The 25,640-nt window shown below is 33.7% G+C and overlaps 1 protein-coding gene across 1 annotated transcript in view; it reads right to left on the bottom strand.

Moving 5' to 3' along the window:
- Positions 1 to 25,640, bottom strand: part of TENT5D (terminal nucleotidyltransferase 5D) — a 91,022-nt gene that overhangs the window by 33,030 nt on the left and 32,352 nt on the right. Inside the window, exon 4 of the mRNA XM_039849591.1 lies at positions 21,016 to 21,037. The gene's annotated coding sequence lies outside the window, so the exon portion shown is untranslated. The remainder of the gene's footprint in view (positions 1 to 21,015; positions 21,038 to 25,640) is intronic.

The following is a 25,640-nucleotide window of genomic DNA, read 5'->3' as shown; positions in this document are numbered from 1 at the left end:
AACAGGGCAAACAGAGACTCATGAACATGGACAATCGGCTAGTGGTTACCAGAGGGTGGGGTGGAGGGTGGAGAAGGGAGATAAATAAAGTAAAAGGGGTCAAATATGTGGTGACAGAAAGGAATCTAACTATGGTTAGTGAACACACAATGCAATATACATATGCCTTACTGTTAAATTGTACACCTGAAACTTGCTGGATTTTGTTAACCTATGTCACCATAATATATTTTTTTAAAGGAATGTAAGGAAAATCAGAAGTGTGCAAGGTTCACATGAAAAAATAAGGAACAAGTTATACGAATAAATTAATGAGCATAGGAACAGCTAAAATAGCACAGGATTAACTCCGATACAGAGGCACAGGGTAGTGGCGGAGTTTTGGTAGAATTTAGAAACTTAAAACAGTGCAATAACAAAATAAAGACTACATAGAACAGTGAGGAAAAGATGGAAAGAAGGAGTCTTGGGAGAACAAAAAGACAAAAGAGAAGTCAAAAGACAACTATCATGAAGCAGTTCTTTAGAGATCAAAATGTCCGATTTCAGCCCAATTCATACCAAAGGTCACAATACTCAATCTGATTAATAGTGCAATATCTCTTTTGATTCAGTTTGGCATATTTTTAAAAATCATTAAAGATCCTTTTTTCAAACAAAACTGATCTTTAAAATTGCTGAGTAAATTGTCACATTTTAGGGTGAAACACTTAATTCCTTCACTGAGCTCCTAGAAAAAGTGCTAGAGGAATTGTTTTCTGAAGAGCCAGAAGAGTAGAAATCAGGGTAACAGACTTTGAATATGGTGTAAACAGTGCAAAAGCATCCTGAATGGGTTTCTGAGAATAAGCTGCTAGTAATTGGAAAGTCTCAGTATTTGAAGTACATAGATGGCTACATCCTTGACCAATGACATCTATCTTGAATGAAAACTATTAGTCATCAGCTATGAGTTAGATAAAGAGCACTAACATTTATCTCCTGATGGGCTTATTGGAATAAGGAAGGGTTTGCCCCAGATTTTTTACTTTATTTTACCAGTAAAATCTTGCTATATTTTAAAAGCTACACTATATTTTGGAGTGGCAAGTTCAGCATAGTTTTAATATATATGTTTGCCATTTTGTTTCACTGATTCACATTGACAGTTCCCTAAGAACAGATACCCATTGTAGTAAACTCAAAGATTACATTCATCAGCAAATTTAATATCAAAACTCCAGGCATCAATATCTATTTAATATCACTTTGGCAAAAGAAATGAGAAAAAACAAACTGAAAGTATCAAAAGATCTTGGGTTATAAATTAGATTGCTTTAAACAACATAAAGTTATTTTGATACAGTATAAAGCTTTGTCCTTATACACTAACATTACGTTGTATACCAAGTAATCTTTACTGATTTTTAAAACATCTAGATATTAACTGGCAGTGCAGAGAAAGATGGGGACTATGTAAATGTTACTAGAGTACCTTATCTGAAATGTTTGGAGGGTGTCAGGGCAGATATTTTTTATTTTTATTTATTTATTAATTAATTTTTTATTATGGTGTATTAATGAAATCCAGTAAGTTTCAAGTATACAATTCATCATTAAGTCATATATATTTTACATTGCATGTTCATCTCCCATTGTTAGATTTCTTTCTGTCGCAACATATTTGACCCCTTTTACCCCATCTACTTCTCCCCTCTCTCTCACCTTCTGGTAAACACTAGTCTATTGTCTATGTCCATGAATCTCTATTTGTCAAATTTGTTTGTTGCTTTTAGGTTTATATCCCACATATAGGTGATATCATGTGGTTTTCAACTCTGTCTGGCATATTTCCCTTAACATGATTATCTCAAGGTCCATCCTTGTTATTGCAAATGGCAGTATTTCATCTCTTTTGATAGTAGGGTAATAGTCTATTGTATATATGTACCACAGCTTCTTTATCCAATCTTCTATTGTAGGATACTTCAGTTGCATATATGTCCTGGTCACTGTGAATAATACTACTACTATGAACATCGGTGTGCAAATAACTTTTCAGATATGGGTTTAACAGGTGTGATATGGTATCTCATTGTGGTTTTGATTTTCATTTCCCTAATAGCTAGAGATCTTGACCATCTTTTCATCTATTTGTTGGATGTTTGTATGTCTTCTTGAGACAAGTGTCTGTTCAGGTCCTCTGTCCATTTTTTGATTGGATCATTTTCTTTTCTTGTTATTGAGTTGTATGAGTTCTTTGTATATTTTGGATATCAGGCCCTTATTGGAGGTGTTGCTTGCAAATATATTTTCCCATTTGGATGGTTGTCTCTTTACCTCGTTGATGGTTTCTTTTGCTGAGCAGAAGCTTTGTAGTTTGATGTAGTCTCATTCATTTATTTTAGCTTTTACTTCCCTTGCTTTTGAGGCCAAATTCATAAAATCCTCTTTAAATCCAAGGTCCTTGAGCTTAATTCCTATGTTTTCTTCTATGTGTTTTATTGTTTCAGGTGTTATATTTAGGTCCTTAATCCATTCTGAGTTAATTTAGGTATGTGGTGATAGACAACAGTCTAGTTTCATTCTTTCACAGGTGGATTTCAACGGTTCTGAATCTTTGGCGTGTGGTTACCATTATGAATATGTAAAGAATGGCTTACACACACACACACACACACACACACACACACACACACACACACACACACACACACACATATATACAGTCATTCATTTTCTTCTGCATGTGCTTTATCTCCATTCCTTTGCGAATTTGGATCTTTGAATCCTCCCCTTTTCAGTCATTGTTATCTTAATTTGTTCCCATGTATGCTGAACATTCATTACTATCTTGTTATAACAATTCTCTTCTTATTATTTAAGCATATAATGCTCTGTTCTTAGTGAGGGTTGCGCTCCTCTGCTTCTATTTGCCTGATAGTCACTTTACTCCTAATTAAGTTTTTTTTTTTTTAATTTTGTTTTAGGTGAGCTGACCCTTTTCAGTATTTCCTGTAGTGCAGGACTCATAGTAGAGAATTCTCTCTATTTTGGTATGTCTGGAAAAGTCTTAATTTTTCCTTCATATCTAAAGGAGAGCTTAGCTGGATAGATTATTCTAGGCTGATAGTTCCTTTCACTTAATAGTTTAAATATTTGATTCCATTCCTATCTGGCTTGTAATGTTTGCGCTGAGAAGTCTGAGGATATACTAATGGTTTTATCTTGGTATGTTACTTTTTTTTCCCCTCCTTAGCTGCCCTGAGAATTCTTTGTTATTGATTTTTGATAATTTTAATACGATGTGTCTTGGTGAAGGCCTTTTTGGGTTGAGATAATTGGGTGTTCTGTTGACTTCTTGAATTCCAAGTGCTAGCTCATTCCTTAGATTTGGGAAATTCTCATCAACTATTTGTCTGAAAATGCTTTCTAATTCCTGTTCCTTTTCCTCGCCTTCGAGAATGCCCATTATTCTTATGTTTCCTCTCCTGATAGCATCAGCTAGTTCTTGAATTTATCTTTCATTATTTTTCATTCTTTGGCTTCTCTCTTCTTCCTTCTGATTTATTTCTAGGTTTCTGTCTTCGATATCACTGATCCTTTCCTCCATTTGGTTGACTCTATTTCCCAAGCTTGCTATTTCATTTTTCAACTCTTGCAGTGTGCTCTTCATCTCCAGAAGTTCTATTTGGTTCTTTTTGAGGGTTTCAATCTCCTTGCTCTGCTCATCTAGTTGTTTTTTCAATTCCTGAAATTGTTGATTTCAGTTGTTTTGTATATCACTGAGTTTTTCCAGAAGTACTATCCCAAATTCTCTGTCATTTAAGTCGCATATTTCTATGTCTGTAAGCTTGTTTTCTGGAGATTTTTCTCTTTCTTTCTGAGATACCTTGTCACCTTGGTTGTTCATGGTGTTGAATGTACTGTTTCTCCACCTGGGCATTGATGGAAGTATATTCTGCTGTTTTTCCAGAAAGAAGATTTATTATATAAAGGTCTCTCTTTAACCTGTTGCAAAGGCATTTTTCTTTTGGTTTCCAGTAGGTGGCATCTAAGTCTCTTGGATCTTTGCTTTATATAAAGTCTTAATAACGCTTTTTTAATTTTCTTGTAGATATTTAATCACGTTCAATACCCTCAGTTTCAGTCCCTGTCAGTGTCAGCGGCAGTCTCGGCAGTGTTTGCTCAGATTCACCTGAGGTTCCAGGGTGATCGGTGTTGGAGGGTATGGGGGGAGGGGCCCTCTGTGTTGGGGGTTGGGAGCTACAGCTCAGCCTCCGTTTTGCAACCAGGGCTGGCAAAACTCAGCTGTTGCTCCTCTGTGGTCTGGTCCCACTTCTCTGCTTTCTGACCTGATGACTGGGCCCTTCAGCCACAGCTATTCCAGGCAGGAATGTTCAAGGAACTCGCTACACAAACTTGCTCCTCATTCATCCCTCCCGCTCCTCCTTCAAGGAGCTCCAGCAGCTTCGGGAGGCAGCTTTTTTATTTCTCCCAGTCAACCGCCTGACACCCGGGGGTTTAACCTGTGGTAGTTCTTATGCACAGATCCCATGCTCAGACGTGCTGGTGTGCAATTTGGGTGTTTTAGCAAATAATGCCATTTTAACTATGTTGATTCTTCCAATCCAAGAATATGGAATATCTTTCCGTTTCTTTGTGTCTTCTTCAATTTATTTTAACAAGGTCTTATAGTTTTCCTTATATAAGTATTTTACAAGTTTCACTGAATTTATTCCTAGGTATTTTTTAGTTTTTTGTAATTGCAAAAGGAATTATTTTTTCCACTTCTTTTTCTGATACTTCATTATTAGAGTATAGGAATGCTATGGATTTTTGAACGTTGATTGTGTATCCAGAAACTTTACTCTATTTGCTTATTGTTTCTAGTAGTGTTCTTGTGGAGTCTTTAGGGTTTTCAATATAGTGAAAGTTTGACTTCTTTGAAATTTCCTATTTGGATATCATTTATATCTTTCTCTTGCCTGAATGCACTAGCTAGCACCTCCAATGTTATATTGAATAACAGTTACAATAGTGGACAACCCTGTCTTGTTCCTGATCTTTGAGAAAAGGTTTTTAGTTTTTCACCATTAAGTATAATGTTGCCTGAGGGTTTTTCGTATATGGCGTTTACTATGTTAAGGTACTTTCCTTCTACACTGATTTTGTAATGTGTTTTGATCATAAATGGATGCTCTATCTTGTCAAAGGTTTGTTCTGCATCTACAGATAAGTTTATATGATTCTTATTTTTAAATTTGTTTATATGGTGCATCACATTAATTGATTTGCATATATTGAACAATCCTTGTGCCCCTGGGTGACACCCACTTGATCAGGGTGTATAAGCCTTTTAATATGTTGCTGCATTCGGTTTGATAGTATCATTTTTAGTATTTTTGCATATGTGTTCATGAAAGATACTGGTCTATAGTTTTCGTGTGTGTGTGTGTGTGTGTGTGTGTGTGTGTGTGTGTGTGTGTGTGTTATCTTTACTTGGTTTTGGTATCATATAATATACCCCATAAAATGAGTTAGGATGTATTGCTTCCCCTTTGATTTTTTGAAAGAGTTTGAGGAGAATAAGTATTAAATATTCTTTGAATGTTTGGTAGAATTCATTGGTGAAGCCATCTAGTCCTGGACTTTTACTTTTTGGTAGGTGATTGGTAGGTGGTAGCTGATTAGTCTATTTAGATTTTCCAGTTCTTTATGAATCAGTCTAGGAAGGTTATATCTTTCTAAGTACTTGTCCATTTTTTCTAGGTTTTTCAATTTGGTGTTCTACACTTTTTCATAGTATTCTTGTATGATCCTTTCTATTTCTGCGGTGTCTGTTATAATTTTCCTTCTTTCATCCCTGATTTCGTTTATTTGTTTCCTTTCTCTTTTTTCTTCAGTGAGTCTAGCTAGGGGTTTGTCAATTTTATTAACCTTCTCACAGAAGCAGGAATTTGTTGCATTTATTTTTTCTATCATTTTTTTTTGTTATCAATTTCATTTATTTCTACTCTAATTTTGATTATTTCTTTCCTTCTGCTGACTTTAGGCTTCATTCTTATTAAAGAATGTTATTTGTTCTACCTTATCTAGTTTTTTTTAAAGATGAAGTGTTAAGTTGTTTATTTGGACTCATTCTTGTTTTTGGAGATAGGCCTGTAATGATATGAACTTTCCTCTTATGACCACTTTTGACGTGTCCCAAAAGTTTTGATATGCTGTACTATCATCATCATTTGTTTCTATATATTTCTTGATCTCTTTTTTTATTTCTTCTCTGATCTAGTCATTCTTCAGTAGCAGGTTGTTTAATCTCCATGTAGTTGTGGTTCTCCCCAAGTTCTCTTTACAGTTGATCTCTAGCTTCAAAGCATTATGATCAGAGAATATGGTTGGTATGATTTCAACCCCCTTATATTTGTTGAGGCTATCTCTGTGTCCCAGTGTGTGGTCAGTCCTTGAGAACATTCCACGTGCAATAGAGAAGAATGTATAAACAGCTGTTTTGGCATGAAAGGCTCTTTAAATGTCAATTATGTCCAGTTAGTGTAATATGTCATATTAAAGAATGTTATTTCATTATTGATTTTTTGTTTGGATGATCTGTCCATAATCAACAGTGGGGTACTGTGGTCCCCTACTATGATAGTGTTTTGGTCTGTTTCTCCCTTTAGTTCTGTTAGTAATTGCTTTACATATTCTGGGGCTCCCTGATTGGGAGCATAGATATTAATAAGTGTCATGTCTTCTTCGTGCATGATTCTCTTTATCATTATGAAGTCTCCCTCACTATTTTTCTTTACTTTTTTTATTTTGAAGTCTATATCATCTGATATTAGTCGTCATTCCCGCTTTTCTCTGAATGCTATTTGCTTGAAATATTATTTTCCACCCTTTCGCATTGAGTCGATAGTTGTCTTTGGTACTGCGATGTGTCTTCTAGAGGCAGCATATGGTTGGGTTCTGTTTTTTGATCCACTTTGCAACCTTGTGCCTTTTTATTAGTGAGTTCAGTCCATTTACATTTAGGGTGATTGTTCAAATATGAGATTTTCCTATAGCCATTTTATCTTTTGTGTTCTGATAGTTCACTGTTTCCATTACTTCTTGTCTCTTCATTTCTGTTTTTTTGTTTGTTTTTGTTGTTGTTGTTGTTGTTGGGTTTTGTGGATTTTCCCTCTGGTCCTTCTTCTTTTATGTTATATACTTCAGTTCTGAATCATTGGTGTGTGGTTACCATTAAGAATATGTAAAGGATAGTAGTCCATTTTCTTCTGCATGTGCCTTTTATCCATTCCCCTTTGTGAATTTGGATCTTCGAATCTTCCCCTTTTCTGTTATTGTTGTTTCAATTTGTTCCTACGTATGATGAATGTTTATTACTATGTTGCAATAGCACATCTCTTTTCTTATTGTTTAAGCTTATAATACTCTGATCTTAATAAGGATTGCACTACTCTGCTTCTATCTACCTGGTAGTCACCTTGCTCCTAGTTATGTATTTTTCATTGTTGTTACTTTGTTTTACATGGGCTGACCCCTTTCAGTATTTCCTGTAATGCAGGCTTGTAGTGGAGAATTCCCTCAATTTTTGTATGTCTAAAAAGGTCTTTATTTCTTCTTCATATCTAAAGGAGAGCTTTGCTGGATACATTAATCTTGGCTGGTAGTTCCTTTCATTTAATAATTTGAATATTTGATTCCACTCATTTCTTGCTTGTAAAGTTTGTGCTGAGAAATCCGAAGATACTCTAATTATTGTTCCTTTATTGGTTACCATCTTGTTTTCCCTGATTGCCCAGAGAATTCTTTCTTTGTCATTAATTTTTGATAATTTTAATATAATGTGTCTTAGAGAATGTTTTTTTTTTTTCGGTTGAGATAACTGGGTGTCTGTTGACTTCTTGAATTCCAAGCTCCAGTTCATTCTTTAGATTTCGAAAATTCTCAACTGTTTGTCTGAAAATGCTCTCTAATCCCTGCTCTTTCTGGAATACCCATTATTATTATGTTGCCTTTCCTGATGGTATTAGCTAGTTCTTGTATTTCTCTTTTGTTATTTTTCATTCTTCGGTTTCTCTCTTCTTCCTTTTGAATTATTTCTAGATTTTTGTCTTCAATATCACTGATCCTTTCCTCTTTTTGGTCGACTCGATTGCCCAAGCTTGTTATTTCATTCTTCATCTGTTTTAGTGTGTTCTTCATTTCCAGAAGTTCTATTTGGTTCTTTTTTAGGTTTTCGATCTCTTTCCTAAAAAACTCATTCTGTTGATCTAGTTGTTTCTTCAACTCCTGTTATTGTTGATCTGAATTATTTTTGATCTGAGTCTTCAGAAGTACAATCCTAAATTCTCCATCATTCAAGTCCCTCACATATTTCTATGTCTTAAGCTTATTTTCTGAAGATTTTTCTCCTTCTTTCTGAGCTGCCTTGTCACCTTGGTTGTTCCTGGTGTTTAATGGACTATTTCTCCTCCTGGGCATTAATGGATGTGTATTCTGCTTTTCTTTTACCTTTTTTTCCAGGAAGATTTATCATATAAGAGTCTCTCTTTAGCCTGTTGCTAAGAAGGTGTTTTTCTCTTGGGTTCCAGTAGGTGGCTTCTAGGTGGATTTCTACATTGAATCTAAATAATGCCTTATGTTTTTTCTTATATTCAGTCACAATCACTACCCTCAGTCTCAGTTCATCAGTGTTAGTGACAGTTTTGGTAGCTTTTGCTCAATTTCCCTTGGGGTCTATGGTGTTCAGTTTTGGAGGATATGGGGCCAGGCGTGCCCTCTGTGTTAAAGAATGGAGATTAGTATGGCTCAGCTTTGCATTTTGCAATTGTGGCTAGTGATAATCAGCTGTTACTTTTCTGCTTTCCTTACTTTGCTTTGCTTTCTCTCCTGATCCTTGGGCTATGCTGCTGTGTGGAGCTCACAGGCTTGCAGGCAGGGCTGTTCAAGGAACCGGCCACAACTTCTCCCCACCCTCTCCTCCTGCAGAGAGCTCTAGCTGTAAGAGGCAGCTTCTTTGTTCCTCCCAATCTTCCACCGACTCCCGAGGTTCTGACCTCTTGTAGCTCTTATGTGCAGATCACTCACTCAGATGTGCTTGTGTGTAAGTTGGATATTATTTGTTAGGTTTTAGATGTTCAGCTATTGTTATTTCAAGGGGAGAGATCTGGGGACATCTCTCACTCTTCCATGCTTCTGATGTCACTAGATACCTTTTTTTTTTAGATATCTTTTTAATTTCAGATTTTAAAAAGGCAATTTTGACTTTGGGTGGTAAACATGGAATGCAATATACAGATGATGTATCATCAAATTGTTCACTTGAAACCTATATAATTTTAGTAGGCAATGTCACTCCACTAATTTTAATTTTTAAAAAGGCAATACAAAGACATCTAATTTATATTATATAATACCTCTATTGGGATCTGGGGTATCACCCTATAATCAGACACATTAATATTTCTGTAGTAAAACATGATTATTCACACTAAATGGGATAAACATAATAATTAGCATCTCACATTCTTAGGTTTTGCTATCGAACCAATTCGAGTTAGGTTAGTTTTGACATTAAAATTAATTATAAAATATTGTTGACTTTTAGAGATTTTTAAAATTTTTTTTCAGTTGTGGATAAGGACTGTGGCTCTGTATATATAGACTGATTTCATATTGGGAATGTCTCCAGCCAAGGAAAAACAATTAAGAAAGTCAATAAAGTCAATTCATATTTATATAGCTATTATCTAATGCCAGAATTTTGTTTACAATTTCCATGTGATTAAATCTATAAATGTCCAAGAATAGATATTGACTTGAAATTTTATAACATCATTTGAATTTCACCGATGGGACCCATGCACAGTCAACACTTTGTTAAAATTTTACCTCAGACTATAATCAATCATTCTAATTTTTCTTAGTTATAATGCCTTATAACTGTTTACAAACTATGTTTATATACATTATCTCATAAGTCTGAAAGATAGGTAGGACAGATGGCACAGCATCATTTCGTGGATGAGGAAATAGATTCATAAGGCTAAATGGATATTATTTATCCATTGTCCAATGGTATTTTATCAGGGACTTTTGTAGAACATGGCCAATATAATTGATTAGTACTGAATGCAGATTGTATAGAAGAAACAAAACATTATGGGTAGGTCAAAGAGTTAGAAAGCTATGAAAGAATGATTAAGGGAGGTTCATTTGTGTACTTCATGCATTAAGGCCGAATGCATGGCCTCTCAGAGATGCCTTCCTTTACATATCTTTATACCTGCCTTTTAAGACACATTTCATTACACTGGCGGCAAAAATTTAACCAGAACCCTGATTCATTCATTTGCTAATTAGTTTTGCCAGTACAGACATATACAAGGCAGTATTACTTAGTACACCTGCTTCTCATTGTTAAATAATATAATGCTCTTCATCATGCTTTAATTTTACCACAAGCCATGTCTCATGGCTGAATTTTATCCTTTAAAACAAGTTAGACTCAGAAACAAAAATGAAAAGTTATTAATCATAGGATCTAAGAGTTATAAAGGACCTAAAAAGCTATCCAGTCTAGTCATCCAACCAATTCTTGAATTCTCCATGCAACAGGCCTAATATACAGTCACAAATTCAACTCTAAATATCCCTAATGAGAATTAACACACTCTAAAGCATAACTGTGTCAGAAAGTACTTATATAAAACTGAAATCTGTCTTTCTGTTACTTTTGCCTACTGGCTGTAGTTCTACTGCTTAGGTAGTCAGAGAAGTTCCATTACTACAAATGTTCTTCAGTGTTTAAAGACAGTGTTCTCCCATGAGCTGTCTTTCTTACAGGTACATAAATACCCTACTTCTTCTGTTACGATATAAACAGTTACGATATAAACAAACTTCTTCTGTTACGATATTTACGATATAAACAGTTCTTTATATCGTATGGTTTTGAATCTTCTTAACATCCTTAACATCACGATATTCTGAACATGCTCCAGTTCTCCTGTTTGTTTATGTATTCAACAGATTTTACTACGTATCTCTCATAAATACTTGGTAAAATCTAGAAACCTATTTAAAGTACAGCATACATTACAGGTATTCCTATTAAAAATTATATATTTTACTATACACACTGACTTTGTTGGTAACCATTGTCTTCTGTTCTTAAGAGAGGAAGTGCTCATTTGGTGTAAAGTATTTAAGAAGCTGCTGGTAGAAAATGTAAACAAATAGGAAGACACATTTTAGGTGCTAATTTGTTAGGTAAAACAAGTTACATCTGTGGGTGCTGTGCCTTGATTCAATTTTATAACTTAAAATTCATAATTATCAAAAAGCTCAACTCTGTAACAGTTTGTGAGATCTAGAAAATGTTACGAATTGAAAAAAGATATTAAAAATATATCAGATAAGCAGTATAAATGGCTTAATAAAGAGAATTATAAAGGAAATTAAAGTGTTTATTTTGCAAAGAAGAAAACAAAAGAAACTATCAAGTTGTCATTGGCATCAGAGGAGTATTTCAAGAGATAAAAAGCACAGAAAGAAAATAAAGAAACTGAGACCTGTAAGTCTGCAAATTCAGCTAAGGCGGCTGAGTTGTATTTAATGAACAGCTCAGGATTGATATAAAATAAGAGGTGGTAGGTGGAACATAAATGACAAACATTTATGAATGAAAATTGACTGCTTCTTAATAAGGTAGCCTACAAGGTAGTTAATGTAATAGACCAGCAATACTGAAACGTTTTGGCCTCATGACATCTTTACACTCTGAAGAATTGAGAGATCCAAGTGCTTTTGTATACATGGATTGTATTTATCCAGACTTACTCATCAGAAATGAAAACTGAGAAATTTTTTAAAAATCCAAAATTCTAATTTTCACTTGAAAGCTTACATTGTGTTATTGGCAGCACTGTCAGTTGTCTTCCTTGAAGTGAGAGACTAGCTTCATTTATTTTTGAAAGAAAAGTCTGCCAAATGCCCAAATCAGAATAACCATAGCTTCTCAGTAGTCCTTTCAAGTAAAAATTGTGTTTCATGAAAAAAGCAGCCAGGAAAGTCTCAAAATTCAAACAATCTTATCAGTGCTTTTCCTGGAAACAACCTTCATATTTGGTAAGGGGAAGAAGTGCTTTCTGCCTACTTTCCACTCTGTTGTACAGATTACTAAAGAAATGTATATTCAAGGATCTAGATATAATAAAAAATAATAATATTTACTGCTTCATTAAGGACATTAGGTGAAACTAGCTTTTCCCCACACTATGAATGCATTGTAATGAAGAATACAAATGACTATTACTAGCGTTTAGTACCGGTGCTTTAGTTTATGCTAAGGCACTAGCAGTTTTATTCATCATTGTTTTGGCACAATTGTGCAAATATCAACATAGTGAAGAATAAAAATGACATTTTAGTATTATGAAAATAGCTTTGAATTCATGGACCCCCAGAAGGGTTTTAGGGAATCATAAGTGTCCTTAGATTTCACTTTGAGAACCAATCCAAGTAACTATACCTAAAATCATGTTTCTCATTCATTTTTATTTGCACTCAAAGCTTGTTTTATATTACTGTATGCTTTTCTTAATGAAATTTTAAATACTCTTATTGAATAGAAAGGTTTTTATTCCCATTCCGATGAGATAAAGGGGAATGACAATCTAATAGTTATTTTTAAATTAAATGTATTAGGGTGACGTTGGATAACATAGGTTTCAAGTATATAATTTAATAACATGTCATATGTATATTGCACTGTGTGTTCACCACCCAAAGTCAAATCTCCTTCTGTCACCATATATTTGACTCCCTTTACCCTTTTCTACCCACCCTCCCCACTTTCCTTCTGGTAACCACTAAACTGTTGACTGTGTTCTATGAGTTTCTGTTTGTCTTCATTTGTTGCTTTCAGTTTTATATCCCATACATGATTGAAATCATATAGTTCTCAACTTTTTCTGTCTGACTTATTTCGCTTAGGATGACTATCTCAAGATTCATCCATGTTGTCACAAATGGCAATATTTCATCTTTTATTATGGCTGCATAATATTCCATTGTATATATGTACCACCTTCTCTTTATCCAATCATCTATTGAAGGGTGCTTCAGTTGTTTCCATGTCTTGGCCGCTGTGAATAATGCTGCAATGAACACTAGGGTGCATACATCTTTAGGGATACATGTTTTCAAATTTTGGGAGTAGATAGCCAGAAGAGAAATTGCTGAGTCTTAATTCTATTCTTAATTTTTTTGAGGAACCTCCATACTGTTTTCCACAGTGGCTGTACCCATTTACATTTCCATCAGCAATGTATGAAGGTTCCTTTTTCCCCACAATCTCTCCAACACTTGTTATTACTTGTCCTGTTGATGACAGCCATTCTAACAGGTGTGAGGTAGAATCTCACTGTGGTTTTTATTTGCATTTCCCTAATAGCTAGTAAAACTGACCATCTTTTCATATGTTTGTTGGCTATTTGTATGACTTATTGCGAGAAGTAACTGTTCAGGTCCTCTGCCCATTTTTTTTTAAATTGGATTGTTTTTTGTTATTGTTGTTGTTTAGTTATATGAATTCTTTATACATATTGGACATTCGCTCTTTATTGGAGGCATTGTTTCCAAATATCCTCTCTCATTTGGTCGGTTGCCACTTTGTCTTGTTGGTTGTTTCTTTTGCTGTGCAGAAGATTTTTAGTTGGATATAGTCCCATTTACTTATTTTTGCTTTGACTTCCCTTGCCTTTGAAGTCAAATTCATAAAATCCTCTCTAACTCCAAGGTCCATGAGTTTAGTACCTACATTTTCTTCTATGTAATTTGTTTCATGTCTTAAATTTAAGTCTTTGATCCATTTGGAGTTAATATTCTTGTATGGCGACAGATAGCAGTCTAGTGTCATTCTTTTGCATGTGGCTCTCCAATGCTCCAAGCACCATTTATTGAAGAGGTTTTCTTTTCTCCATTGTATATTTTTGGCTCCTCTGTCAAAAAATTATCTTCCCATATATATGTAGGTTTATTTCTGGGCTCTCAATGCCGTTCCACTGGTCTGTGTATCTGTTGTTTTTTTATAATATATTGCTGTTTTGATTATTGTTGCTTTGTAGTATAATTTGAAGTCAAGCAGTGTGATACATCCAGCCTTGTTCTTTTTTATCAGGATGGCTTTGTCTTCAAAGCAATTTTCCTTCTTTTAAACACTTTCCTTTCTTAGGTTTCCAGGATCGCACATTCATCTGGTTTTTCATTATCTTTCTGGCCACTCCTTTTCATTATTTTGTTTGTTGTTTTTCATTTCTCTGCAATTGGAGTGCATTCAATTCCAGGATTTTTTAAAAGCTATATTTGCTATTTGAGTGATCTCATCAGTTTAAATACCATCTGTGTGATAATTGTTTTTCAATATAAATCTCCAGGCTGAACCTCAACGCTAAACTCTAGACTTCTACATCTAAGTGCCTACTTAACATATCCACTTTGATGCTGACTATGCTTCTCAACCTCAATGTTTCCAAAATTGAGTTCATGATAGCATTCACCACCACAAAACATATCCTCATGCATTTCCCGCATCTCAGTTAACTGTGTTATTGTGGGCTCATCTCTTTCACTCACACGTAAATCTAATCTATCAACAAGCACTGTGAGCTCTACCTTCAAAATATAACCAAATGTCAAACCACTTCTTATTATCCAATAGTCCTCACTCCAATACAAGCTATCATCATCTCTTGACTGGATTATTGCAATTCTCTCCTAACTGGTCTCCCTCTACCTACACTTGCTTTCCTGCAACTTTCTTTCAATATAAGTAATCCTTTAAAATTAAAGTCTGATTATGCCATTCCTCTGCTCAAAAGCCTCTAGTGCTTTCCTGCTTCACTCAGCATAAACAGCAAAGCCTGGACTATAGCCTAAAAGAACGTAGATGATTTGATTCCCCACTAGTTCTCTGACAGACTTCATTGACTACTCTCTTTCTTATATACAGCTTCACTGGCCTTCTTACTGTTCCTTGAGCATGCCTGGCACACTAACACCTCAGTGTTCTGTGGTCTGGAATATGCTTTAACCATGTATCTACATGGTTGCTCCCCTACTTCCTTCAGGTCTTAAATCCAAAGTTACCTTTTCAGTAAGATCTTCCTTAGATACCCTTTGTAAAATTTCACTGTCCATCTCCACCTCTTGCACCCTCTTTTACTTTTTCTTGATTTTTCTCATTAGTATGTATCACTTTCTAATATTCTATATCTTCATTTATCTCATTTATTGTCTACCACCACTACTATTAAAAAAGGGCAGGCTTTTTGTTCATTGAAAATAAAATAGTGATCTGCACATGGCTGATGCTCAACAAATATTTGTTAAGTGAAAGCATGAATTTACTATAGGCCAGGCACTGGACATTCAAAGTTAAATAAGGCTCACTCCCTGACCTCAAGTACCTTATGATCTAGAAGAGGATACATAACCTCAAAGCAATCTTTCCATTTACTTGTATTTTGTTTAATGTGAATCATAATACCTTTTGATTGAAAAAGAGTGAAATATACCCAGTGTTCTGTAATGTCAGAAGTCTTGGCTTATTCATCTTTGATAGTAAACATATCATAATAGTTATCACAGTAAACATAAAATATATATTAATAGATTTTGTTAAATAGATAAGGGGATTCAAAAATAGAAGTGTGACCATAACAGAAAACAATTTGGGATTATATCAACTAGCCTTCTTCACTGAATTCTGTAAACTTTTTCCTAGGAAATTTCTAGAAATGGCATTTTTCCTAATAGCTTAGATTAAAGGCTTGTAATGAGACTGGGTATGCTATGCTTCACTGAAGTATAGGAGAAAATGTGTTTGAAATTTAAAGCCAGATTCCAACATTCAAATAAAACATGCTGTTAGGTTTATAAAGGGGCTGACGATTTTAATCCCTTTATATTTATCTCTGCATACAAATACCTAATGAATCATAAATTTACATCATCTAAAATATTTACCTTCAGATTTAGAGATATCATGTTTTTATTTTCTTGATTTCTACTTTCATAGTTTCTGGTAAATTAGCCTATTAAACTGCACTGTAAGTGACACTTACATATGTATCTTGTTAATGTTAGAAACTGTAGAAGGAGAAGATTCCAACTTCTTCCATTGCTAAGTCTGGTTTAGGTCACCCTCTTATTCAGAACGTTCAGAGTATAGGACCCAGATTGTGCCAGGAATTAGTGGGTAGAGAGTCAATAAATTAGAAAAAGATTAGCTTTGCAAATGCCCAACATGGACTAAGATGTGAATGGAACTCTCTAAAGTTAATGAAATGCAGAAACCCTGGATGTGGGACCTCTATCTCTGGCTTCCTGTCTCAAATCTAGATCAGGCCAGCTTCCTTAAGATAGGCTGAACACATCTTTTCTCTCTTCCTTTCTACTTCCCCTATAGTAAAACAGTTTAGTTAAAACAGGACCTGCTTCATACACTATATATTTATTTTATTTTTCTCTTTTTTGCTTTTGTCCAGCTCTAGTCATGGGGTGCTGTTCTAAATATTTCTATCTGAGAGTGCTGGTCCAGAAATTTCATCCCAGGGGTAAAATAGACCCATCCCCCCATTCTCCTTAAAATACTAAGCACATGTTGTATCATAAAATGTAGCACAGTTCTACACTAGGGTATACGACGTTAGGCCAGCTAATAATAAAAGAAACTTTGATTCCCATTCTTCTTTGTTGCTTGGTTGGAGAGAAACCCTGCAGGGAGAAGGGGCAATTGACAAGGCAGAATTGGGGAATTTCTGGGTTCCTGCCTATTATACTATCTCTTAGAAATGTAAACCTTTACCTCTAGCAGAAACTATCATTCAGCTTCTCTACAAAAATTCTGGATTTATTGTTTCTCTAAAAAGAATAGGACTCTAAAAAAAAATAAACTCTGGTATTTTTGCATTATTTCTATGTAGTATTGCAATTTAAAAATAATTAAATAAATTTCCTCATTTTTTAAAAATTAAAACACACATACAACAACACCCCCCCCCAAAGCAGTAAGAGTAATGAATACCACTTGAATGCTTCCTCATTATCTAACTTTGTATTTGATGGGTACTTTTAGTCTCTGACTATCTTCCCATCATCCAATAATGAAATTTTTAAAAAGGGTGACCCAAAATGTATTTATTTATTTAGAGCATAAAAGAATGAGAAATATTCCCCAAAAGAAAGGGGATATGTAATGTTGTGAGTAAAATAACATGAATAATAGAAGGCATTTAGGAAGAGAAAAGACAATAAATTCTGTATAGCTCTGTTCATTAAGAACCTTTTAAAACAGCTAGAATTACTATGTTTTGTGCATTGTTTCATAGAAGGCTAATGACAGGAAGAATTTGCTATCAGGGACTTATTGAGAAAATCAACCATCTGTAATACGGTTGGTATAGTTTCAGCTAAATATTGTAAACCTCATCATATATAGTAGTTAACATTTTAAATAATAATCCTGAGATCTATGAAATTCTCATATGTCTTATGAATAACACAAGATTAAGCTTAGAACAGTGATTATGCTAAATATATTTTATTATAACTGGTTTCTCTGAGAAATGATAATCCATATATGGTATTTGTGGCAACTTAAAGTTAACCACAATATTTTATTAACCAAAACATCTTACTGTCCAACATTCTAACTATATGAGATTTACTGCATACAAACTAAGTATAGAGTCCTTAGGTTTCAAATTTCCACTTACGACACATTTAGTCATCACCAAAATATGTATTTTCTTTGCTTACTTGAGAATAAGGAAAAAAGAAAGGGAGAAAGAAGAGGTGATATAGAGAGAAATACATGGCAAATGAACATTAAAAATGTGGACATAACTTTGAAGAGGTAGTTTATAACATGGTGGCAAAAGTGGGTGTGATTGGTATTTTTTAAAGAAATAGAACAAAAAATCATCAGATTTATATGGAAGCACAAAAAGACCTAAATTACCAAAATATTCTGAAAAAAGAACAAGGCTGGAGGTATCACTCTGTCTGACTTCAAATTATACTACAAAGTGACAATAATCAAACCAGCATGGTATTGACAGAAAAAATAGACACACAGAGCAGTGGAACAGAATCAAAAGTCCAGAAGCAAACCCATATTTATATGGGTAAATAATTTTTGACAAAAAAGCCAAAAACATACAGCAGAAAAAGGAAAGCCTCTTCAATAAATGATGCTGGGAAAACTGAAAAGCTAGCTGCAAAAGAATGAAACTAGACACCAAAATTAACTCAAAATGAATTAAGGACCTGAATAGAAGACCTGCAACAATAAAATGCATAGAAGAAAACATAGGAACTAAATTCAAGGACCTTGGACTTAAAGAAGATTTTATGAATTTGACCTCAAAGGCAAGGGAAGTAAAAGCTAAAATAAATGAATGAGACTATAGAAAACTAAAAAGCTTCTGCTCAGCAAAAGAAACTGTCAATAAGGTAGGGAGACAACCATCTGAATGGGAAAATATATTTGCAAGCAATGCCTCCGATAAGGGCCTAATATCCGAAATATACAAAGAACCTCATACAACTCAATAACAACAACAACAAAAAAACAAGTGATCCAATCAAAATATGGGCAGAGGCTCTGAACAGACACTTCTCTCTAGAGGACATACAAATAGCCAACAAATATTTGAAAAGATGCTCAACATCACTACTATTAGGAAAATGCAAATTAAAACCACAATGAGATACCATCTCACACCTGTTAGAATAGCTATAATCAACAGGACATGTAATAAATGTTGGAAAGGATATGGAGAAAAAGGGACCCTCATATACTGCTGGTGGGACTGCATATTGGTATAGCCACTATAAAAAAATGTATGGAGGTTCCTCAAAAAAGTAATAATTAATCTACCATATGATCCAGCAATCCCTCTACTGGATATTTACCCCAAAGACTTGAAAATCCATATCCAAAAAGATATTTGCACAACAATGTTCATAGCGGCATTATTCACAGTGGCCAGGACGTGGAAGCGACCGAAGTGTCCTACAATAGATGACTGTGTAAAGAAGCTGTGGTACATATATACAATGGAATATTACTCAGCCATAAGAAGAGATGAAATACTGACATTTGCGACAACATGAATGGACCTCGAGATAATCATGCTAAGCGAAATAAGCCAGACAGAAAAAAGTTGAAAATCGCATGATATCACTTATATGTGGGATATAAACCTAAAAGCAACAAATGAGCAGGACAAACCAACAGAGACTCATGGACATGGACTATAAACTAGTGGTTACCAGAGGGCAGGGGTAGGCAGAGGGTAGGTAGACAAGGTAAGGGGTCAAATATGTGGTGACAGAAATAAATCTAACAATGGGAGGTGAACACACAGTGTAATTATATATATATCTACTGTTAAAGTGTACAGATGAAACATTGGATTTTGTTAACCAATGTCACCATAAAGTAATAATTTAATTAATTTAAAAAAAAAACTGGGTTCCTCATCTCAGACCTACTAAATCAGAATGTCTGGGGGGAAAGCCAAGAAATCTTTATTTTTTAAAAAAAGTTTACAGATGATGTTTGGGAACAAATAATCTAGATCACTGAGAGTCAAATGACAATATTGAAACACTGCAAGATGTTCTGTTCAATCAGGTTCAATACGCTACACTTATTGGGCATAATATCTAACAAAATATAAAAACAAAAGAAAAAAAAGTGAGTGTGAGGCTCTGGAGTCTGACTAACTAGATTTACTTCCAGGTTCTAGCACTTAATAGCTGCTTAGCCTTAAAGTAGTTATTTTTCATCCCTCTGAATAAGTTTCAATATCGGTAAAATTGATAGGAAAATATCTGCACTTCATGGATTATTTTGATGATTATATGAGATATATTTACAGCCTTTAGGACAGTACTTGGAGTATCATGTTAGCTCTGTGTGTGTGTGTGTGTGTGTGTGTGTGTGTGTGTGTGTGTGAAAAAGCAAGCATGTATATTTGTACAAAAATAAGCAATCCTTTCCATTTATGTCAGAGAAAGAGGTTCAGAAAGGTTAAATGACTTGTTTAAGGTCAAACATCTGGGATGGATTATGCAACAAACTTTATAATGAAGGCACTGGGACTAATTTTCAGAATTTATTTGACATAAATGTAAATATTTGTGCTTGGAGAAGAAGCAGTTAAAAATGAAAAATGTTTTCTGCTTTTTAAAGACAGGTGATAAGACTGAAAACAAGTAAGGTTTTCTACTAAATTAGATAGTGGAACAAACAATTTTTGAAAAACAATTTCCTAGTTATTATGGAGAAGAAAGGATTAACTTATTCAGTATCTTTGGAGAGCTAAGATTTTTTTCTTTAAATTCTTACTAATACCTAGTCTTAGTCCTTAGAAAAATTGGGGAAATAAGCAGAGTGGTTCCAGCAGCCCCTATGATGGTCTTCAGCCCTACAAATAAATGGTGCTTCCTCCTTGACTCAGTTGCTCATTATATTCTTAGCAGGTCTTGAGTTTCTCATTATAATTAACTATGTGTCATGATCTAGGAAGTTAACTGTTTACTATTATGAGTGCTAGAGTGGGATTGAAAAGACACAGATAGCTAAAAACAATAGATAATCCCAATAACTACTATGTTTGACTTTAAAACGTATTACAGATTTTTGATAGCAAATTTATCTTTTATGCAATCTTCTGATTAGGGGAAATAATATGATAAAATCATATTTCTTGAATATGCATACACTGGCTACCCAGTAAGAAAAAAACTGCATAATAACATGATGACAAAGAGGAAGGAGTTTATCTACAAAATAATCAACACATGAAAAACTGAGATGTAACTATAATGATAATTCAAAACAAGTTTTTAGAGACACATATATCTAATATACATTCTATTGAGTCTGAAAAGAATGTTGGGCTCAAAGATAGGTCAGACAGGAGTAACTGAAAGAAGAGGATGAAACCTTACCAAATATACAAAGAAGAGTAACCTGTTGAACAAAAAGATACATTTCAGTCATCAATGTTTAAATACTAGAAATAACTCTCCGATGGTATTCATTCACAGCAGATATAGTTTTGTTGCTAACGATTTTCTAATTATCATAGAAAACTGCAATAGTATTAAATATAAGAAACTTTTAAGTACTTTATTGATTTTATAAATGAAGATTAACAATAAAAAATAGGATTTTTAACACAGTAAGTAGATTATTTTTCTCATCTTTCAACAGAGGAAAATTAAAATCCCATGGGATAATCAATTAGATTATCAATTTGAATCATTATAAGTAGCAAAATACTAAACTGTCTTAGAGAGCTATCACATACTACCTCTAAAAATTTAACATTGAAATTTCTTATCTAGCCCAACAGTGTAAATGTTTCACTTAGCCTAACAGTGTAAACATTTCAGAAAACTTTTGTGTTATTCAATATACCATCTAGAGGCATAAAATCTGTTTCTATCAAATAAGAAGTAAAGAACATATGGCACATAATATTTATTGTCTTATTTATTGCAATCAGGTATTCTATTTTACCAAAATCATCAGGAAACACAAAGCAAAATTCTTAAGAGAATAAAAAATAATACTAGTACCCTATAAACAGGGCTATGTTTTTTCAGAATTCTGTAAGCTAGAGATTTGAGTTTTAACATTGTTTGTCATTAAAGATTACCGTTTTTTATTTCCAAAAATACTATGCTTGAATTATCACAGAAAGTTTCACTAAAAATTGGCATGGGATGTACTAACATCACAAAAATACTGTTTTTCAAGAAGAGTTTTTTCTTTCAGAAATGAGCACAGAAAGGAGGTAGAAAGGTGGTGGAAAACAAATATAATCACAAAACAAATGGTGAAAGGATCACTAGAATTAAACTGACTAAAAATATACATGTACAAATTGTACAAAATATAGTTATAACCAGTACATAATTAGGAATTTTTCATTGCAGCAAAATTTATGAAGTTATCAAGTTATCATTTCTGCAGTATTACAAATCATCAGCTTTACTGAGCACCTATCACATCAAGGCACTTTAGGAACCACAAGAAAACATAAAGCACTATTCCTCCCTACAAAAATTTTGCAACTTAGCTAGGAAAAAAAGATATATACACCTGAAAAGTCAACTAGCAATGCAAGCAGTGCATATAATTAAGTACCCAATGAACTACATAGAGGATAAGAGTTTATTCAATGGAATATTACTCAGTCATTACGAGAAATGAAATTATACCATTTGCAACGACATGGATGGTTCTAGAGGTTATTAATGCTGAGTGAAATAAGTCAGACAGAGAAAGATAAATACCATATGATTTCACTTATATGCACAATCTAAGGAACAAAAGGAACAAACTAATCAAAATCTGACTCACAAATATAGAGGACGATTTGGTGATGGACAGAGGGGCTGGAGGTTGAGGGGCTGGAAGAATGGGGTGAAGGGTTAAAGTACAAATTAGTAGTTGATAGATGTTCATAGGGATGGGGAGCATGGCACAGGGAATGCAGTTAGCATTAATATACTGGCTAGGTTGAAAATCAGAAGAGAGAAGGAGCAATTAGAGGGATAGCTTTATAAACTATATAAATGTATAACCAATGTACTGTATACTTGAAACTAATAAAAAATTTTTAAAAAAGAGTTTAGAGACAGGAGGGACTGGATGTGAGGATAAAAGCCATCTATGTATGGACCTTAAGTTTTATTTTTAAATATAGGTAGAATTCTGACAAACAGGTAATGGGAATGGAGTGAATATTCCAGGAAGGGAAAACTATAATGATAGAAGTAGAAATAGGATGTGCAAAGCAACAGTAACAAAGGGAAATAAATTGAACACACAAGACATGCACATGGGAGGCAATGAGTACCATACTGGTTGATATAATGTAGAAGAATTGAAAGATGTGAGTTTAAAATACAGCTGTTGGGCGATAGGGAGACATTAAACTTTCTGAGTATGAAAGTAACATGTTAAAAATGATGCTTTTTGTGAAGATTAATCTAAAAACAGCACATACAGTGAATTTTGATGAGGTATAGATGAGGTAAGAGGCAAAACCAGGGTGCATGATGACAGCAATGGAAAAACAGAAGAATGGGAGATGCCAAACATTATAACTTAGAATTAATAACAGTTGGTAATGAATATATATGGGTGATCAGGAGAGAAGGACTAAGTAAGAGGACTAGATATGTGGTTTTGGTTGAATCATTTAACCTTCTGTGCCTCAGTTTTCTTATCTATTATAATGAGATGATGCTCTAGAGTTCATTCCAAATCCAAAATGATTCCATGATTTCATGACTTCAAGATATCAAGCCTGGGTGAGTAGGAGAATGATAGTACTAGTGGCAGAAATTGTTTTATTTAGAAAAGTGATTATCAAACTTTAGCCTGCATCAGAATCACCTGGAAAGTTTCTTAAAACAGACTGCTGACCCCACCCCTAGAATTTCTGATTAGGAAGGCTGGAGTAGGGTCAGAGAATGTGCATTTCTAACTTACCAGGTGATGCTAATACTGCTGGTCCAGGGGCCATACTTTAAGAAACCCTGCTTTAGGAAATGAGAAATCCATTTAAATAGAAGCTGTAAACACTACAATGTGGAAGAGTTCTCATAAAAGCACTCCGAATATTCAGAAAATTGTTTTCCTTTATCACTGGTATATGTATTTAATAACTAAGTTGCATAAAATTTCACATAAGAAAATGAAATCACAGAATTATATATGTAGTTCCATAAAGAGTTATAGCTGCTGCTTCTTCTGATTTCCACGGCACTTTACATATATATGTATTACTTCATACTGTTAACACTTTGTTTTGTAATACAATATTATTTGCTTTCATGTCTGTCTCTTTCATTAGACCCTCAAGTACTAGAGGAAGAGGCACATCTTATCTTTTATTCCCAACATCTAATAATTCCTGAAACATATCAAGAAAAGGAAAATAACGATGAGAATTTTTGGTTAAAGTAGCAATTTAAAATGCAGGTGTAAACAAAGATTTATGAACAAAGATATCCAATAAAGGAAAGGTTAGATACATTATGGAGGATAGACTATTAAGCTAACACTTAAAATCACTTAAAAAGAATAATTAATAGCATTAGAAAATTTCAAGATGTTAAAATTGAATACAGAATTTTATATAGTATGATCCAAATTATAAAAAATTACATACATAACACATATGGGTAGAAAAATAATAAACTATAATTTGGGTTTTTTTAGTGGTATTTCATGTTTTAAAAATATTTTGGAAATTTTTTTGAAATTAACATGTGTTTTATGATCAAAAAAGTATATAAATCAATAAAAGGTATACAATTTCATCATCAGCTCAAGGTTTATTTGTGGTATATCATATCAGAGTTGAATGCAAACAGTTTTGCAGTGCTTTTATTTGCTTCTTATGATTAATAAATGTTTATGGAGAAATTAGTCTAGGTAACCATAATGCTAGGTGCTAAGGATAAACATTATTCTCAAATCATTTTCTTTGGAATTTATTAATTGGCATTTGAAGTTTCCTTCTAAATGCTAGATAACTCATTATTTCAAATGTTAGGGGTCTATCAGATTTCTGTCTTGATCTTTTGCTGATGTACTTTCGAAATCCTTTTCATTTCAGACATTAAGAATGGAATGTTTCGTCAGGACAAAGTAAAATCTAAAAAATTCTTAATATGATCCTCCTTAAATTTAGATTTTTATTTTGAATATCTATCTGAGAATATCTGTATTTGCTAAGAAACATCTTTCATTTTAGTCATGATAAAGAATGAACAATTATCATGACCATGAAAAATCCTTTTAAGCTTTTTGATTAAGATGTGTCTAACACAAAGTGAAGCAGCATTCAAATAAAATAGAATACTATTTGAACAATCCAAGCCCCCAAATCACTTTTACTTGATATTATCAGATAACTGAAACAAAAATCATCATTATGTGTATACACAAGTCCATATACTTTTTATATCTCTGGATTCTTTTAACAGCACCTAGTGAAAAGTCTGGTAAAAAATAAGTGCTCAATTAACAATGACTGAAATAGCATAGCTATAGTATTTAATTGCTATCATCACTAGTGCCAGTTACTAGTATTTTAAGAGAAAAGCAGATTTATAGAAAAAATAAGTTCCTGCTTTCCATGATTTACAGTGCATGGTAATGGTCTCCAAACTTCTTAAGTATGAAGACCCCTTTGTAATATCAAAAAAAAATCCCAGTTGTTTTAAGAACAGCTACTGCTATGTTCAGTGCCACTGACTGAACCACTACATAACAATAATAACTTTGATAAATTCAATAATACTTTTAACTAATTGTATTTTGGGTATTTTATTTAAACTACAGTCAGTTCCACAATGCAATATACATATGATGTATTATTGAATTGTATAACTGAAACCTATATAATTTTATTAACCAATGTCACCCTAATAAATTTAACAAAAAATAAATAAAAAACAAACTACAGTCAATTCCAAAACGTGGATCACCTACAATAACTCATAGCTCTTGATCCTTTAGGGAATCACTACTCAGAGTTATATAGCTTTGG

This window comes from Pteropus medius, unplaced genomic scaffold (genome assembly GCF_902729225.1).
Source record: "Pteropus medius unplaced genomic scaffold, Ma_sr-lr_union100, whole genome shotgun sequence".
In the NCBI taxonomy this organism is placed as follows: domain Eukaryota; kingdom Metazoa; phylum Chordata; class Mammalia; order Chiroptera; family Pteropodidae; genus Pteropus; species Pteropus medius.
The sequence above is the reverse complement of the archived record's forward strand: the minus strand, read 5'-3'. Positions and strand labels throughout refer to the sequence as shown.